We start from the raw sequence: 19,074 nt of genomic DNA, 5'->3' as shown, positions 1-19,074 counted from the left end.
ATGCATGTACTCCAAAAAGAAAACTAATACAAATGTTACCAGACTATTAAGCTGTATGTTTTAAGTGTTTTTTTATCAAAGTCTTACTGATAGATACAAACACCACTGCTCCTTCCATTCTTCATCCTGTATTTACTGTTCCTTTTTTTGATTGTTATTTAGATTTGACTTTGGAACGTGTTAAAGAGAGGAACAACAGTGATTTGATTACCCTGTTAGGGGGCCACGGTATCAAGGACCTAAATTTATAGCACTCAGATCTGGGTTGAAAGGGATCCTCTGGTTCTGACCAAGTACCACATAGGCCCATCTTTGAGCCTCTCAGTAGTCTTTCAGTAATCATAGAATATCCTGAGTTGGAAGGGACCCGCAGAGACGATTGAGTCCCCAAAGGAGCTAGATGAACTGCCAGGATAGCTAAATATTAAAGATGTAGATAATACCTTTGTTATGGCTTACCTTAAGAAAAATTAAACTGGATTTTGGATTGCTGCCATGTTCACAGTTCTGGATTAAGAAGTAACAGCAAAGAACTTTGAGCATGGATGTTTTTTGTTTCCTGTGAATACCTGGCCTCTGACTGCAAGTAGTATATATTAAAGAAAAAATAACTGTGTGCTTTAGGAATCTTTTTTTTTTTTTTTTTTTTAGTTGATTACAGGCAACTAGAAGATCATGGGTTTTGTGCTGTAGGTAGTAGTTCACCTGCCTACTGGTTTGTGGTGAATACTTTAAAATTTTGGTTAGGTTTATATTAGGATGACATCATAATTATGTTGAGATTTAGGATGAAATCCTTCCCTTGTGGAGCAGTGAGGAGGTGGAGTTGGGGGAGCAACAGTGTGTTAGTAGCAGCTACAGATAAAATCTTGTGCAATGTTTTTGTGACTTCTGTACTAGAGAGCAGTCACGCAAACTGGCTTTTTGTAGCAGCAGCAACACTGAGGTGTTTCAGACAGTGAGTTTGTAGCTGTTTTCTTTTTTCCCATCCCAACAATTTATGTGTCTTCTGACTAAAATCTCTGAAATTAAGAATGTACATGGGCAAGAGCAACTGCAAACAAGGCTTCCTTCCTTCCTTGGTGGTGCATCTTGGGTACGTTTATGCACAAGGAAGTAATACTGAGCCCATAGGCCGTAAAGGCCATAAGCTCACAGCTGAGGCCATTGTAATGCCTTGCTCAAGAGATGAGCAGTTTTCACAGTTTCATGGGGATCAGCGAGAACGAAGCAGATTTTTATTCGGTGTATTTGATAAGACATTAGGAAAAATTTCTTTACCGTGAGGGTGGGTGGTCAAACACTGGAACAAGCTTCCTAGAGAGGTGGTTGATGCCCCGTGCCAGTCAGTGTTCAAATGGCTTTTGGATAATGCCTTCAATAGTATGCTTTAACTTTTGGTTAGCCCTGAAGTGGTCCAGCAATTGGACCTGATGGTCTTTGTAGGCTCCTTCCAACTACCACTGTTTTATTCTGTAAGGGAACAGGACAAAATTATGTGCTGTAACATGGCGTAGCATTTATTTATAGTTTATATATATATGTATGTTGAAATAATTGTATGCTTTTGCATAGTAACTCATAACTTTTCATTGTTTTGTATGGAGAAGAGTTTGTTCATCTTCATTGTAACTATGGAGAGGTTTCTCAGAGTTGAACTGGTAGATGACAAAATATTTGTTAGCTACTTTTATTTTATTTTTTAATTGGTGAGAGGAAGAAGATGAGTAGGAATTTAAAAGAATGTGAGTACTCCAGTTTGAGATGAGTCATGTGGTCCTTTAGCAAGCTTGAATTACATTTATGGCTTGATAGTTCTGGTTCACTATTGCGGGTTGCATTGTTTGGAAAAACTTTGCCGAAAAATTACTCTATCCAGTTTCTGCTAGTGATTTGCAGAAGAGCTCTGTCTTTCCACCTGCAACACTTACGCAACTTCAGGTGGGCTAACTTGTTAAACGTGGTACCGCTTGGAAGTGGCTCTTCCATATAATATGGAGAGCAGCTTCTGGACCATGCTACCTACCTGGTGTTACCTACCTGCACTCCAGTCTATGCGGGGCTGTTCAGCTGTGCCTGGTGCATTGCGTGTAGGCTCACAGCTGGGGAACTGTTTAGTTGGCATGAAGCAGAAATGCAGAGGGTTAGGGTATCTTTCTGTTCCTATTCTGGGTACATCAACAATTCTAAGTCATGTATCACATCTGGTGGTGCTTTGCTTTGTCACGAACAGTGGTTTCTGATACATTTACATGTAGGCAGAGACATCCCCAACAAGTGGATCTAATCCATAATCACTCATACATGTTCTTTCTGGCTACTTAACTGTCTCTTCCAGCTGCAAGCATTTTAGCAGTAAGCAATTGTGAAAACTAGGCAAGCAAAGCTGCAAAAAGCAGTTTCATGTTTAATGGAAAGCACCACAGGAGCCAGGGACACAATTATATCATTTCTGTTTGTGTGTGGACACCTTTAATTGGTTAAAGAGCTTATTTACACAGTATCCTTCATAAATAAATAAGTGAAACAACTGAGCAAAGACAAATAGACTAAGAACAGTCCTTGTCCCAAGAAACTTTTAGGTGAAGACAATTCAATGCAAGAAGCCTAATTAGAGGTGTGGAAGATAGATGTTTTAAATCCAAATAGGACTGATGATGTCTATGCTGTAGCTCCTGCAGGTAATAGTTGAATGAAAGAAATGACAGTACACAACTGTTGCGAGTAAAGTTGATGGTAGCTAAAGTAGCCTGTGAGAAAGAAAGGAAGTGGTGGGCTGTGTGTTACCAATGTGATTCAGAATAACGTAGAAAGCTGTACGTGTTTGCAGGAACAGTGCTGTACAGATAATCAAAGATCATTAGGTAAACTGTGAGAAATACCTGTTTCCCCTGTCCTTGGAACAGGTTTGCTTATAGCTATTCTGGTTCCATGTTGCATTACATGCTCTTATGAGATGGAAATAGTGTTTAGATCTCAGTCAGTTCATTTTAATGGAAGGACTAAATCAAAATTCCTGGTAGTAACTTCTATCAAAGGTGCTTGATTGTGAATTTTGCAGTGTAGATCATCTCAGGTTCAGAATCCAGGCAGCTCAGCCATTATTCAGTCCATCGTCCTGTCTGCTTACCTAGTCCATGCTTCACCAGTTTGTTTGTGAGAACATTAAGGGAGACAATGTCAAAAGCCTCACTGAGGTTGAGGTAAGCAACATCCACTGCTTACCTCTCATCCACCAAGCCAGTCTTACTATTACAGAAAGCTATCAGGTTGGTTTAACCCTGATTTCCCCTTCATAAATCTATGCTGACCTCTCCAAATTACCTTCTTGCCTGGAATTGGTTTTCCGGCATTGTTTGCTCTGCCATCTACGCAGGGTGATGTTGAGGCTGACTGGCCTGTTTTTCCTGTTCTTGTTCTTAAAGATGGGAATGACAGTTGTTCCCCCCCTAGTCCTGAGAAGCCTCTTCTTTGGGGGTTGGACACGACGATCTCTTGAGGTCCCTTCCAACCCCTACAATTCTGTGATTCTGGTTGCCACAACCTTTCAATACGAACTGAGAGTGTCCTCAAAATGGTATGGTTGAGTTTGTCTAGCACTTGTGGGTGCTCCATGGACTGGGTGCTCCATCAGGTCCTATGGATCTGGATGCGTCCGGTTTGCGTAAGTTTCTTAATGTGATCCTCCTCCACTAGAGGTAAGTCTTCCTTTCCCTGGACTTACCTGCTAATGTCAGACATGGGACAGCTGAAGGCTGGTCTTCATCAGAGACCAAGGCTGAGACAGATGCAAAGGTCACGCTCTCGCTGTGTAACACAGGCATTCAGGGAGTATCAACAGCCATTTATAGGAAATTGAGGCTGTTGATATTGAACTAAAATGCAAACAATTTGTGCAAGGCAAGAGTCATTTCCTGGGGCTTGACCAGCTATGCTGGTTTTCCAGGCAGGTTTTCTGCAGTAGGAAGAACAATCTCTGTGGCAATGCTGGTAGTTGTCTCTTCAAGTTACCTTTCAAGATTTAGTCAAGAGTGTATTTTCAGCTGAGTAAGCTTTATTCAACGTATGTCTATAGCCACTGTTTCACAAACATGGGAAGTGCTAATATCATAAAATCACGATTTTACTGTTTATCAATTTGGCAGTATTGTCTTTTTTTTTTTTGAATAGGTAGGAGTGCAAAATTAATATTTATGTCATTTCAAAAATTCTTTTTACATAGGGGTAGAGCAAATGTATCCAGAAGAGAAGAGTTTTTGTGATGTTAGGCATTCTGAGATATCTTCTTTCATAGGCCTCAACATGGCATTATAGCAGTATACAGTTCTGGAAAACAATAAAACATTAAAGTCTCAAACTATTAGATGGGTTAAAATGAAAATAGACTAGCAAGAAACAAAAAAATAGCTTAATTATGTTGCTTCAAAATCTATGTATTTTCATGGGTCATTGAACAACTAACTATACCTTCTGATGGAAGACGTTCAAAAATGATGGGGTCTTTCTATTGAAACTAGGTCAGGGTTATGAAAGCACAGGTAACTGCTCTTGGTGGGGTTTTGAAGATAGAACTGCTACATGTGTTGTGTTTCTGAAGTCAGCAGGGCACTTGTGACCTTCAATCCATTTTCAGTTTCCTTGCTAGAATCCTTTCTTTGTTTTTCAGGCTCTGGTGAAACTTGTTTGTGAGTGGAAAATAGTTTGTAAGGAAAATAGTGGCGGTGCTGTATATGAGTAGTGTATTTTTGTGAGCCTTGTGGTCTTCTGCAAATTGTGCATATGCCTTTTTGTTACATGGTCTGCCAGAATAATTTGCAGACCTGCATTTTGTGCCTCTAGCAATAGCTGACAATTGACCTATGGCAGTAGTGCTTTATGAGTAAACTTGCTTCAAGTGTGTTGGTCTAAATATTTGAAATAATGTCTCTCTAAATTATAGTTCGACTTGTGAGACAACTTCAGTTCAAGAGCTAGTTGTGGCTGGAATAAAAGGGCTAAAGGTTTGCAAGTTGTCATCTTTCTGCTAGACGTCCCAAGCATCACAGCTAATGTCACAGTGTCCCTTAAACAGCTTTCTCCTCTATCTTCCTTCTCCATCAGTTTGGTTACATCGTGAAGAATTTCCTGCTCTTTGCATGTATGGAAAGAAGTGACCTGGGGATGTGAATCCTGGATTTCCCCTTGGAGTCACCACGTACAGGTTTCTCAAATCGCAGGATGCCTCACGCTGTGAAGAACATTTCACAGCTGCACACACTCGACGAAAAGAACAGGCAAGAATCAAGACTAAGTGGTAGGAGACGTCAGTGGAGTGCCACCTGCTTATACCCTTGCAGATCTGCCTTGGTTAACATAAACCTGCTTTACCCGTTTAGTATCAAATTCCATCTTTCCTGATTTTAGGAGAATTAGAGAATTTTAGAAGAACAATAGGAGATTTTTTTGTCTATCCTATTTACATTGCATGTAAATAGATGGCGTTTGAGGTGTATTTTAGTGTTGTTGGATTGGTGCATTTCTTCGCGTAGAACAGCAGTACTACCTACTGCTGAAGTTGCCTTGTTCCTCTGGACAACTGTTCCCATTACTCTAGGTACAGTAAAGGGTCAGTGAAAGGGGGTTTGTGAAAAGGATCGTTACTCCCTGTGAAATCACTATTTTGTGATCGCACGAGAGACAATTTTAATCAGCTTGTTCTCTCAAAGTTATATCACTTCATGAGTCATGTGTACCATCTGCTGGACTGTAAGATAAAAGCCCAGGATAATGGGAGCAAGCGAGAACTGATTGGTTTTGCCCGTGGTTCATCAATGTCCTGATTTTTTTTCACCAGAAGATGGCAGCAGGCTGATGTTAGTCACAGACTTTCCTGACGCTTATTGTTTTGATAAATTTTGTGATATGGTACTAAATATTTGGAACTGAATAGTTTGCCACAGCTGACAGTGTGAAAATGGACATTGCAAAGCACTGTGTGTCAAGCAGTTTTGTGGCTTTGTAGGTCTGCCTGTCTGCTGGTCTGCAGTCCTCTTCAAGTCTTGGCTTTTGTTCCTAAACATCAATGACAGACTTTCACTTGTCAGCATCTCAATAGCATTTAGTTTGGAAGAAAAATCAAAGCAGGTGGAGCTGATGCTTAAATTAGTTTGTATTTATTGCATATTGCCTTTCAGTTCAGGAAAATGTTTCATTCTGTTAGAATTAATTTGCCTGACAATAAACTTCAGTTAAGTCTGGATGTACATTTTCTGTGAGAAAGAGCAAAATTGGAGAAAGAACTGGAACTGATATTGTATGATACAGAAATAATTCCTGTTTGCACTGAGACGCCTATGTAAATATTGATTAAAAAATGTGGAGTTCAGCAGCTCTGACAGATGTTTTGTGGTATCTTTAGTGGAAAATAAGCTACGTTAGCCAAAGAAAAGATTTTTTTTTTTACCCTGTAGCCATAAATTAATCTTTATTGTAGTAAATATTTATAAAATCATAAAATAGTTTGGGTTGGAAGAAACTTTTAAGACCGTCTTGTCTAAGCTCCCTGCCATGGTCAGGGACACTTCCCACCAGACCAGGTTGCTCAAAGCCCCATCCAGCCTGGCCTTGAGCACCTCCAGGGATGGGGCATCCACAGCTTCTCTGGCCAGCCTCTGCCAGTGCCTCACCACCCTCACAATAAAGAACTTCTTCCTAAAATCTAATCTAAATATATCCTTTTTCAGTTTAAAACTGTTATCCCTTGTCCTATCACTACGTGCTCCTGTAAAAAGTCTCTGTCTTTATTATAAGCCCTCTTTAGGTATTGAAAGGCTATTATAAGGTCTCCCTGGAGCATTCTCTTCTCCAGGCTGAACAGCCCCAACTCCCTCAGCCTGTCCTCAAAGAAGAGGTGCTCCAGCCCTCTGGTCATCTTCATGACCCTCCTCTGGAGCCACTCTAATGGCTCCATACCCTTTTATACTAGGGACCCCAGCACTGAATTCAGGACTCTAGGTGGGGTCTTATGAGAGCAGAGGGAGAGAGAACATTACCTCTCTCAACCTGCTGGCCACGCTGCTTTTGATGTAGCCCAGGATACGGTTGGTTTTCTGGGCTGCATGCACACACTGCCAGCTCATGTCCGAATTTCCATCCATCACTACCCCCAAATTCTTCTGTACAGACTTATTCTCAATCCATTCGTCACCCAGTTGGTACCGATGTTTGGGACTGACCTGACCCAGGTGCAGCACCTTGCAGTTGGCCTTATTGAACTTCATATGGGCTCACTTCTCACGCCTGTCCAGGCTCCTCTGGATGGCATTCCCTTCCTTCTGTTTTTTCAGCTGCACCTCTAAGGTTAGCGTTGTCTGAAAACTTGCTGAGGGTGCACTCAATCTTACTGTCTATGTCATTGATAAAGACATTAAATAGCACCAGTCCCAATACAGACCCCTGAGGAACACTGCTCATCACTGATCTCCACCTGGACATGAGCCATTGACCACAACTCTTTGTATGTGTCCATCCGGCCAATTCCTTATTAATAAAATAGTTTACCCTTCAAATCCATCTCTCTCTGATTTAGAGAAAAGGGTGTTGTATGGGACCATATCAGAGGCCTTACAGAAGTCCAGGTAGATGACATCAGCTGCTCGTCTCTTGTCCAGTGATGTAGTCATTCCATCACAGAAGGCCACTAGATTGGTCAGGCATTGATTTGTCCTTGATGAGTCCATGTTGGTTGTCTTGAATCACCTCCTTGTCTTCCATATGTCTTTATGTGGTTTTGAGGAGGGTCTGTTCCATGATCTCCCCAGGCACAGAGGTGAGGCTCACTCGTCTGTACTTCCCAGGTTCTTCCTTTCTATCCCTTTTAACAATGGGAATGATGTTTCCTTTCTGCCAGACACTGGAGACTTTGTCTGACTGCCAGGACTTTTCAAATATGACAGAGAATGGCTTGGCAACTCCATCAGCCAGTTCCCTCAGGCCCCTGGGATGCATGTCATCAGGCCCCACAGCATTATGTAGGTTCAGGTTCATCAGGTGGACTTGAACTCTATTTTCACTTACAGTGGGAGGGACTTTGCTCCGACAGTCCCTGCCTTAAGGTTCAGGGACTTGAAAGATGTGGGAAGAGTGATTTGCCAGTGAAGGCTGAGACAAAAAAAAGTTGAGTACCTTGACCTTCTCCCTGTCTGTTGTCATCATTTCTCCTGTTTTGTTTATCAGAGGAGGTACACTCTCTTTAGATTTTTCTGGCTAATGTTCATGTAGAATCACTTATTATTCTTTGCAACCCTTGCTACATTCAGCTCTAATTGTGCCTTGGATTTCCTGATTTCACCCCTACGTGTCCGTGTAGTGTCCCTGTACTCTTCCCAGGCCGCACATCCCTGCATCCACTGCCTGTGCATTTCCTTCTTACTCTTCAGTTTGGATCAGCAGGTCCTTGTTAAGCCATGCCGGTTTCCTGTCTTCTCTGCTTGATTTTTTATGCGTGGGAATTGAGAGCTCTTGTGCTCTATGACAAGTCCTGCCAGCCTGAACAGTTCCTTTATCCCTAAGGACAGTTTTCCAAGGGATCTCACCCATTAAATCTGTAAACAACTTTTTGCTCTTCTAAAATTCAGGGTCCTTACTCTTTTGCCAGGCCAATATCCCTCAAGATAACAAACTCTACCAGGGCATGATCACAGGAGCCCAGACCATCTCCAGTCTTGACCTCTTTAATTAGTTCATCTGTGTTGGTGAGCATCAGGTCCAGTAACATTTCTCTCATTGGGCTATCTGCTGTCTGCAGCAAGATGTTATCCTCAGTGCACTCCAGAAGTCACCCAGATTGCTTACAGCTTGCCATATTGTTATTTCAGTTATCATGTTATTAACAAGTATGAAATGTCAGAGTCTCGATACATGTATGGATTGGCTACTTTCAAGTGTTCAGATAACTCAGAATAACTTTACAAATGGCAAAAATCTCCTTCTGAAGAATTTTATTTTTTTATGTAAAACACCAAATCCAGTCAGTGTGATCGCTTACCATCGCTCTAGGTTTTGATAAAAATGCCAAATCTTCAGATTTCCATGTGTATCTTAGGTTGTGCTTCTCTGAGGTATTCAAAATGGCAAGGCACGTAAGAATAAGTTGAGTCTGGAGAAGAGGAGGCTCAGGGGAGCCCTTATTGCTCTCTACAGCTACCTGAAAGGAAGTTGTGGGGAGCTGAGGGTCAGCCTCTTCTCACAGGTCAGCCTCTTCTCACAGTGTTAGGACTAGAGGGAATGGCCTCAAGCTGTGCCAGGGGAGGTTCAGGTTGGAAATGAGGAGACATTTCTTCTCAGAAAGAGCAGTCAGGCATTGGAACGAGTTGCCCAGGGAGGTGGTGGAGTCACTGTCGCTGGGGTGTTCAAGGAAAGGTTGGACGTGGTGCTTGGGGACATGGTTTAGTGGGTGACATTGGTGGTAGGGGGTTGGTTGGACCAGATGATCTTTGAGGTATTTTCCAACCTTAATAAGTCTATGACTCTATGATTCTAAGAAATTACCTGGCCTGAGATCACTTGGGCTTGCCAAGACCCACTTGGCAGCTAACAAAGAGAAATAACGGACTGAGTCCAAGAGGGCACTTGTTGATTCCCACATGGTGATTTCTAGTTCACATCTGTAGCATCGATGTGCCAGCAGCTATTTTTACTGATCTGTTACATCAAAACAAGCTAGCCGCTCCCAAACTAACAAATAAGCAAAAGACCAAAATATTTTTGAACTGACTCTCAATGAGTCTTTTCCTGTGGAGACGTTGTTTGGTTGTGTTATTTAAATTGTAGTATATTCCACAGAGACAATGTATCTGGACTGATCTTCCACAAGCAGCTGTAATTGCAATGTTTCCTAGCTTCTGAACTCTTTGTTTTGCACCATTGGTTCTATTAACTCTTATAAGAACCGAGCAGTACTCCTTAAGAGGCATATTACTCCAGAAAACTGCATTCCATAATTTGAGAGCAGCCTTCCAAACATATTTATGGAAAAAAAAACACAACATAAATCATTATCAAAATAATACTTTCAATGTGCAAGATGGCAGAAGTTCTCTAACTTGTGACAATCCATTAATTTAGGATTTGCACTGACTTTTGAAGTGAGCACCAGTGAACTGGCTCATTTTGATAACCAGTTTTGCATAAGCCAAAAGGGCAGGAATGAAAGATGTCAGATTTCAACCAATCACATACATACTTCTGATTAAAAATCTTAATATGTGGTCTACTTAGCATTGAAAGTCTCCACACATGTACTTTCAATCTCGTTATATCTGCTTTTTTTAAAGCGACTGAATACCTCTCGCTAGTGAGCTCTTGTGAGTTCATGTAGCTGCACTTTAATGCAGCAGAGTAAGGAGGCTTTAACATGCCAAAGACAGTGTGTTCTTGCCAGTGTGTTTCTAAAACTAGTCCAAATCACCTAATAGTATAATTATTCACTGAAGAAAAATCCGAATTTCCAAAGTAGCTGTTCTTCCTAGCACTTGGACACCTCTTCTGCTGTCTTTTCCCACACTTCTTCCTTCCCACTTAATCTTTGGGTTTCTCTTTACCTCTGAGGGGTCTCAGTATTTCCCTCAAATCCATCAGCATCCCTCTACACTCTCTGTCCTCTTGTCTAAGTCCAGAAATATTCTTCCTGCACTGTTTATCCCCATCCTCCCCCTAAGCACATTTTCTCGTTTCAGTAGCAGATGTTTTCCTCTCCTGCTTCCACCCCCAGCATATTTCTCACATCTCTATGCACCTGGGAGCATCTGCTCTCAGCTTGCAGCTTTTTTCCCTCCACATATCTGCCTGCTGCAGAGCCTTTTCTGATAGGAAATCTGCAGGAAATCTGCATCTGTGCTTTCAATGGGAATGAACAAAGCATAGTATCTGTCCCCTTCTCCAATTTGTCTCCTTCTGGTCTCCCACTCCAAATGCATGGCAAAAAGTATGAGGTTAGCGACAGATGCATGACAAAATTTATCTATTGGTTCTTTTTTTTTTTTTCCTGCTCATATTAGCTTGATCTATTTAGTTAGCGCCATTAGATGTAGTTAATATTTATTTGAACAATACTTCTGGGTAGGCTTCATTTTCCGTGTGACATCTGCCTTGTAAAAATATTGTCCAAGAAATGATCTGTCATAGTGAACTAGGGTTTCCAACAGCATGTCTAAGTTTGCTACTGGTTGGAGTACTACCATTTTTTGAGAAGGTAGCTTACCCACTTTACTTCACAGCCAACCCAAATAACCTAGGAACATTTTCAGAAATTCAGTCTCTTGGAGCACATGATGGAAATATGGGCGATGCAGGTCTACAAGAGCACAGCCCTCTCCCAGTTTTCAAGCATAGGAACACAACAACCCAGACTTGAGTTTATATTAATGGCTACTCAATTTCAAAGAAAAAAGTAACTTGGATTTAATGTGGGCAATCTGTTCCTATTAATTTTCTTTAAATTCAGATAGAAAGTGCTTTGCATTTCCAGCTGCTTAAACTGCACTCCATCAACTCTTTCACCAGGCAAGTGGGAAAAGTTTTGCTTTCAGATACTTCTCCTCCTTGTTTTTTCCTGGATGCTGACATCTGTACTGGGAGGAGAGACGGTAGGGTCATCCCACAGATCTTGCTGGCTGCAGAACATAAAGGATGAGCAGAAAATTCAGATCCTCTACTTGCAGCCTTTAGCCTCCAGCTTTTCTGTTCTTGGTGCTTGGCAATGGGACATGAGCTGGTGTACAGGACTCAGCTGATGCCTCGCCTATTTTGTTGAAGGCCAGGGGCAGAATATGAGGTATTTTGCAGCTTGACTAGGCCTTTAAGCTGAGTATGTGCAATATTTCCAGTGCCTATTCCTTCTGCCACCTGTAGAATCACTTGACAAAGTGATAAAGGAAATAAAACGAAAGAGCATTGTCCCCTCCCACATCTCCTGACATGTCTTTGAATCTCCACTGAGGGTTTCTTTTTGCTGCTTCAAACAGGCATAACCTAGCATTGCCTGACCCTGCAAGTTTTGGTTCCATATCTTGGTAAGGTGAAGGTATGCAGGAATCTGTTCCTTCTCGTGGTTTCTGGTGGATTTTTGCGACCCTGCTTCTTAGGTTTCCTTTTCTCTAGATAGCCAGTGAGGAAGTGCAGCCCTCATCTATTCACTGTTTATGTGACATGAAATCTGGTCACACCCGTAATGTCCTGTCCCAATACAGAGTAAGAGATACTTCAAATCCTCAGTATCGTACAGCCTAGGTCCTGGGGAGAGCGTTTGCAAGGAAGAGAGAAGCCCAGAGAGCCCCGTGATGCTGCAGAAGCATTGATCTGAAGGGAAAGCGATCTGATGTGACCAAGCACTGCTAGTCCCTGTCCCTGCTCTTTTTGACTGTGCATCTGGGCTCCAAAGGGTGGCAACACACCCCTGGGGACAGGAGGCTGGCCTGAAAGGCATATGTAGTGCTCCTGCAACTGTGTTTTAACTTGTTCTGCTGTGGGGTGTTTGCTAACTATTCCGGCCAAAGCTGAATCCAGTGCTGAGTGTTGCTGTGATTTAGACACTTCTTTCCAGGTGTTTGGAAAGGCTGGAATGCTTTGGCCAATGTTCTAGGTACATTGTGCTCATGAGCATGTGGCTTCCTGATGAAAAAAGTTTAAAAGGTTATGCCTTTTATGAAGTACACAAGTTGTATCTTCCAGGTAGGAAATCCCAGAAAATATTGTGGCAGTTTTCATAGAATCACAGAATGGTATGGGTTGGAAGGCACCTTTTAGGATCATCTCATTTCAACCCCCTGCCATGGGCAGGGACACCTCTCACTAGACCAGGTTGCCTAAAGCCCCATTACTCCTTGTCCTGTCACTACACTCCCTGGCAAAGAGTCCCACCCCAGCTCTCCTGTAGGCCCCTTTTAGGTACTGGATTTAATTAAAAAAAATTAATTAAAAATTACTGGTTTTAATTAAAAGAATGCATTTCCCCAGTTGAAACCTAACAATGGATCTTAGTTAATCTGATTGTAGTAAACACTGGTTTTTAGAAACCTACCTAAAGCTTATGAGAGATTAATTCTCTTTTTTAGTGTTACAAATTCTTGTTTACAGTCTGTGAAGGCCTCTTTTTTTTTTTTTTTTTTCCTGCTGAAAGGACTCTAACATCCAAATTATTACAAATGGCTGTTGAGAAGCATCTGGAATTCACTTTGTGAAAATTTATCATTATTACAAGTTGTGTAATCTGGAAGTATCTTAGTTTTCTCTAAAGTTTTTAGGAAAACAAGCTGATAAATTCTTGCACATAGAATAGAAAAGTTTAGCCATCATGCACTGAAAGAGCTAGCCAAAGGCAAAGCCAGAAATTTGTAACTAAGTAAATAGTTTTACTAATTTAATGTCATTTTGGGTACATGGACAAGTATTTCAGGCAGATTCTGTGTGTGAAATGCTATCAATCCTATCATAATTCTTACTGCTCTTTATTTAAATGTTCAAGCAACTGCCTCATGAATAAATAGTCTGATGTGCTGCAGCCTGGTACAAGTTCCCAGAAAGAGTATACTGATTGTACTGAAATAAAACAAAGGGGGTGTACTCTGGAGGTTGGTGTCCCTTTTGAATGGTTGTAACCAATTTGCTATTGCATTGGCATCTCTCCAAGAAATGCCCTGTCTTTTGTTTAAAATGCTTCTAAATATCGGAAATAAATAATCTGTGGTAATATACTTCAAAGAGAAGATAGGTAACTATGGCCCTTAATAGTTTTGTAAATAATTTCCAAGCCTTGCAGGACACATGACTACTTAGTGTGACCTACTTTCATAATGCATTGACTTTTGTGGAGCATTTGCCTTGAATATAATGATTTGTAATTGTAGAGGAACTTGTAGTCTTAATATATTTTGTGAACTCTACACTTGCTAAGAAATCTTAAAATGGTAGCCTGTATTCTAGCTAAGCATCTTCCTGAAAGAAATGTATTTTCTTAAATTCCATATTCATTTCCACATCTGCTTGATGCAAAGAATTTCTGAAAATCTGGTTGTTCACTGTGGCACATGAACCACAGTTTAAAATTTGATTAATATTTAAATAGATATCTTGTGGAGACTTGTGGAAATATTTATGTCATTGTATTATTCTTTCTACCCAAATTGTTTCCCTTACGCATTGTTTTGGTTTGACCTGAGGAGTTTTTTTGTGCTTGATTTGACAGGGATGTAATTAAATATTTATGTTTAGGGATAGAAAGGCCATAATTTTCGAAGTCTCCCATGAAAGAGGACTTCATGCTTTTGATATGTATATATATTTTTGATCAGAAAAGCTGAAAGTGAGAGGATATATAGAACTACTTTTGGTGTGGTAACATAAGTTCAAGAAACAAAACTGTGAAAGACATTTCCAATGAACTTAATTTTTCCTCCTTCCTATTTGTAAGATACAAAATACCTTGAGGTAGTCAGGACACACTCTCTTGGGGTGCTGATACATGATGATAATAGTTTTCCTGGTGCCCAGCATGCTATCACAGCATTTCATTGGTGCTAATGTGCTGGTAGCCAAGTGCTCTGGGGAGGTAAGAAGGAGATGATGCTATCTGGAGCTTCTGAAAAGCTAGAAAAATTGCTTTTAGTTTTTGTTCCACTGACAATAGCCTACTGCATTTGTCAGTGCTATAATTCTCTGTCTGGGAAGTGTGAGTAACAGCACTTCCTTAGCCTATCTGTGTTCATGACAAAGAGCATATTAAAAGTGACTACCAATCGTTATGTGTACCTTTAGCACTGGGGGCATAAATAGTCAAATACAACAATAATATAGATTTCCAGTGTAAGCATCATGGCAGAAAACAGATTATATATTTCTATGCAAGTTATTATTTTGCTATTTTTTTTTCTCTTGCCATTCCCATACTTATAAAAATAGTCAATAAATAAAAAGTGATGGTAGCTACAGTTGTTTGGCTGTTGCTTAGAGGGTCCTATGATGAACCCACTATGAATAGGTTCAGCTTGATGTCCAGTATGCGTATCTGTCTGCAGAAAGTAAGACTGCTCAGAGCTTTCATCTGAAATGTGGGCTTTTTCAGAAGCGAAGTTAACAAAACCTCTCTGGGGTATGGACAGTGCATTTCTTGTTTTTCCTTTTTTTAAAGATGAAAGAATGTTGTCCAAGAAAGCCTGTCAATAATTCAGGATTCAGTTCTAATTTACAGCTTGTGAAGGTCTGACAGTGTGACAAAACGGAGATTAAAATATGAAAGCCATTTTATAAAGGGAAGGATGGAAAGACTAGGAAATTAATCTCTCCCCAAAAAGACTGATTGTGTTCTTACTTTACAAATCTGGAAATATGGAAGCCCATCACCCACCAGTAGTGAAAAACGACTGTTTCAGAAACGGAGAGATAGGAAGAAATGGGGAAAAAAAAAAAAAAAGGCAAGATTTATTTATTTATTTATTTTTCCAACAGGAAACCTTAATTTTTCCTGGTGTTTAACTTACTTTGTTTGTTTGTTTTTTTTTTTTTTTTTTTTTTAATATCAAAAGGTTTTTATGGCTTAAGAACTCCCATCCTGGCAAGGTGACTGTTTCTTTTGACAGCCAAAATTTGCCTACAGTTCTCTGAGCTAGAAGGACGCATATGCAAGCTGTTTCCACTTCCCAAACTTATTATTTTGTCAGACTGTATTGCCATGTTGCTAACCAGGCTTTCCTATATCACTTCAGGTTGTAAATTCAACAGAAAAATAGAGATGGTGAAAAAGTGCGCTTCCTTTTAGAGAAACAAATTTGATGTAGGTAGGAGCAAGGGCATTGTTTGTAAATCTCTTTTATCCTCCTGTCCCTTCCCTTCTTAGTTTGCTTCATGCAGAGCATATTTGAAAGTTTTAGGAATTAGAAAACCCCCAGGAGCAATGAGAGGCCTTGCAGAGGGATCTGGATAGAATGGCGCACTGGGCAATTAGCAATGGCATGAAATGGCATATGAAGCTCAACAAATGAAAATTCCAGGTGCTGCAGGTGGTATGGAGTAATGCTGGACACAGGCACAGTTTTGGAGACCAGTGGCTGGAGAGCAGCCCTGCAGAAAGGGACCTGGGGGTGATGGTGGACAGCAAGTTCAACATGAGCCAGCTGTGTGCCCTGGCACCCAGGAGGGCAAACTGCATTTTGGGGTGCATTAACACAGCACAGCATATAGAAGTGATTCCTCTGCTATATTTAGCATTTGTGCAGCCTTGCCTTGCATGTTGTGTGCAGGTCTGTGCCCCACAGCACAAAAAGGGTGTTCAGGTACTTGAAGGCACCCATAGGAGGGCAGGAGGGCCGGTAGGAGGCCTGGAGGGCATGCCCCATGAGGAGAGGCTGCGCACACTCGAGCTGTCCAGCCTGGAGAAGAGGAGGCCGAGAGGCGACCCCACGGCTCCCTGCAGCTCCCTGAGGAGGGGAAGCAGCAGGGAGGTGCCGCTCTCTGCTCCTGGTCACCGATGGCAGGGCACACGGGCACGGCACAGAGCTGCACCAGGGGAGGGCCAGGCTGGGCGTTAGGGAACATTTCTGTGCCATGAGGGTGGTCAGGCACTGGGACAGGCTTCCTAGCCAGGTGGTTGGTGCCCCGTGCCTCTCGGTGTTCACGAGGCGTTTGGACAATGCCCTCAGTAACATGCTTTGGCTTTTGGACAGCCCTGAAGAGGTCAGATGATCTTTTTAGGTCCCTTCCAACTGTTCTGTTCCATTCCGTTCTGTTCCATTCCATTCCATTCCATTCCATTCCATTCCATTCCATTCCATTCCATTCCATTCCATTCCATTCCATTCCATCCTATCCTATCCTATCCTACCCTATCCAACAGGGATCACAGTAAGCAGATGTTGGAGACCTTCTGCCAAAGTTCTATCAGCACTCTTCTTATGCTTCCTGAAAACTAGAACACTTGTTGAAAGCATGCTTTTAGTGTATGTTTTGCAGCAGCATTCATTTTTACTATGGTACCAAGCTCAAGTCCTCTTAAAAGAACACAGGACCTTATTTTCTTCTTAAGTGCTGCTGTTGTACATTGGTTTAAATCTACTGAGTGCAGAGGAATAGCTCTTCATTTCACTAGTGTAAAAGGAAATTAGCTAGGGTATTTCTCTAGTTTCTCTGAATCTAAGACAGTTTTTAAAGTCCATTTGCCTCTTTATCATAATTACTGTTTTTTCCCAAAGATGAAAGGAAATTATTTTCCCCTTTATTATAATAAATAAACTAATTGTGTAATTATTTTTCTAAAAACATTTTTTCTAAATCTTACATAGATTTGAGGACACTAGGCTGTGGTCAGAAGGTAGGCAGATTGCAAAGCATCCCACCACCACATCAGGTGTCATCGAAGTTTTCAGAACATGCTGAAGCAGGAACACAGCTGAAGAAAAAGCAAAGGCACCAGAAAAAAGCATACTGTGGGGCTGGATCTGCACTCTGCGTAAAGGAATTACACCGACTCCAGGCTGGGATTGCAGATGTGCATATGGCCCACAGGTTTTGAGATGTGCCTTGAAAAAATGGGAGAGATTCTGGGAGGGGTCGGGGTTGACAGGGCAGAGAATTCCTCCTTTCTGAAGAACACTGTCACTGAGAGATGAGATACGGAAGAGCCTGTTGTGTGAGCAGAGGGAAGGGACTCACTGTGACACAGAGGAAGTTGGCTTCTACTGTGGCAGCAGTACCAGCAGTTGTGGCAGCGACTGGCAGACCTTTGTGAAATACAGAGTAGCTTTCCCACATTAGACTTGAAGGGCTCTAAAATGGGTATCAAAGAAGTCTCCATTCTTAGCACAGTTTTCTGCTTGTATTCATGATGAACAAACACTTGATGATACCGCTCAGTGCAGACAGCTTATTATTTCAGACAAGGGAAATTCAGTCTTTTGCTCAAAAGTGTTTTCTTCCTTCTCTGTGTGGGTCAGTGTAAAATGTCCTATATTCAAAATGAAATCAAGGCCTTAGGGTTTCATAGATAATCCTGACTGAGAATCCTACCTTTCATTTTGTGGAAGTTTCTGTCCTGAGGCAGATTCCCAACATTAAGCGTAGTTAAGATGTGTTCTGGTTTAGACCTTTTTTGCTTTTGCATTGCATCCTTCCCATAGAAATGGTCACACAACTTTTATGACTGGACTGTGACCTCCTCTGGCTTGAAGGAGAGCACAGGATTTCTGCCTGCAGAGGCTATGACAACACAAGCTTGCTGATGTTCACATCTTAGCATCCTTTGCCTACTAAACAAAGGGTTACTGAGCTTGGCTTCTGCTTTTGGATCACTCTGCTTGTATTCAGTTAGTGGAAAAAAGTTGGTATTGTGGTAGACTTCTACAGTACTGTTTGGGCAGGGAGCACAATCTGAAGGGCACATAGAGCAGAATTCAGCAGCCACTGGCTCCAATACAGTTGTCTTTGGCACCTGCTGCAGCATCACTGTCTTTTTCTGCTTCCACTTGTAAAAATAAAAAAATGGTAACTCTTATTTGGGATTGGGGTTGGGGCTGGGGAGGGGGGACAGGCAAATTAAGTGAGATTCACTGGTGGATGACCTGTGAGCAGAGATAAAATAATATCTCCAGCTTTTTACTCAAGAGGGGCGCTGTGAGCAATTTGTACTGGATACAAGGGAGTTTCTCAAGACCAAACATGAGGCAGACAATTGTGGCTCTGTATCTCAACTCCCATTCTCATTTTCCAGCATGCTCTGTCTCAGTGGAGGTAAAAGCACTGGCTGCTAATTTAGCACAAAACAGTGGGAAACATTTTTCTGTTTCAAATCAATTAACTCACATCTCAGTAATTATTAAAATGCTTACTATTAAACATTCAGTTTTACTCTGAAACATTTCTCTGTCTGTTCTTCTTGAGTACCTGTATATCTATTTAACTATATTCTGTAATAAGACATTGAATTCAAGGCTGCATATATTAGAAGCACTAATCTATTATCTTAGAAATTCTCTGCAAGCAGTAGCATCCATCCTGAGGCAAGCTGCCTCTTTATTTTTAATTTCACTAGAAAAGAAAATAGTCTATTCT

The sequence above is a fragment of the Anser brachyrhynchus genome (assembly GCF_964034855.1).
Source record: "Anser brachyrhynchus genome assembly, chromosome: Z".
Taxonomy (NCBI): domain Eukaryota; kingdom Metazoa; phylum Chordata; class Aves; order Anseriformes; family Anatidae; genus Anser; species Anser brachyrhynchus.
The sequence above is the reverse complement of the archived record's forward strand: the minus strand, read 5'-3'. Positions refer to the sequence as shown.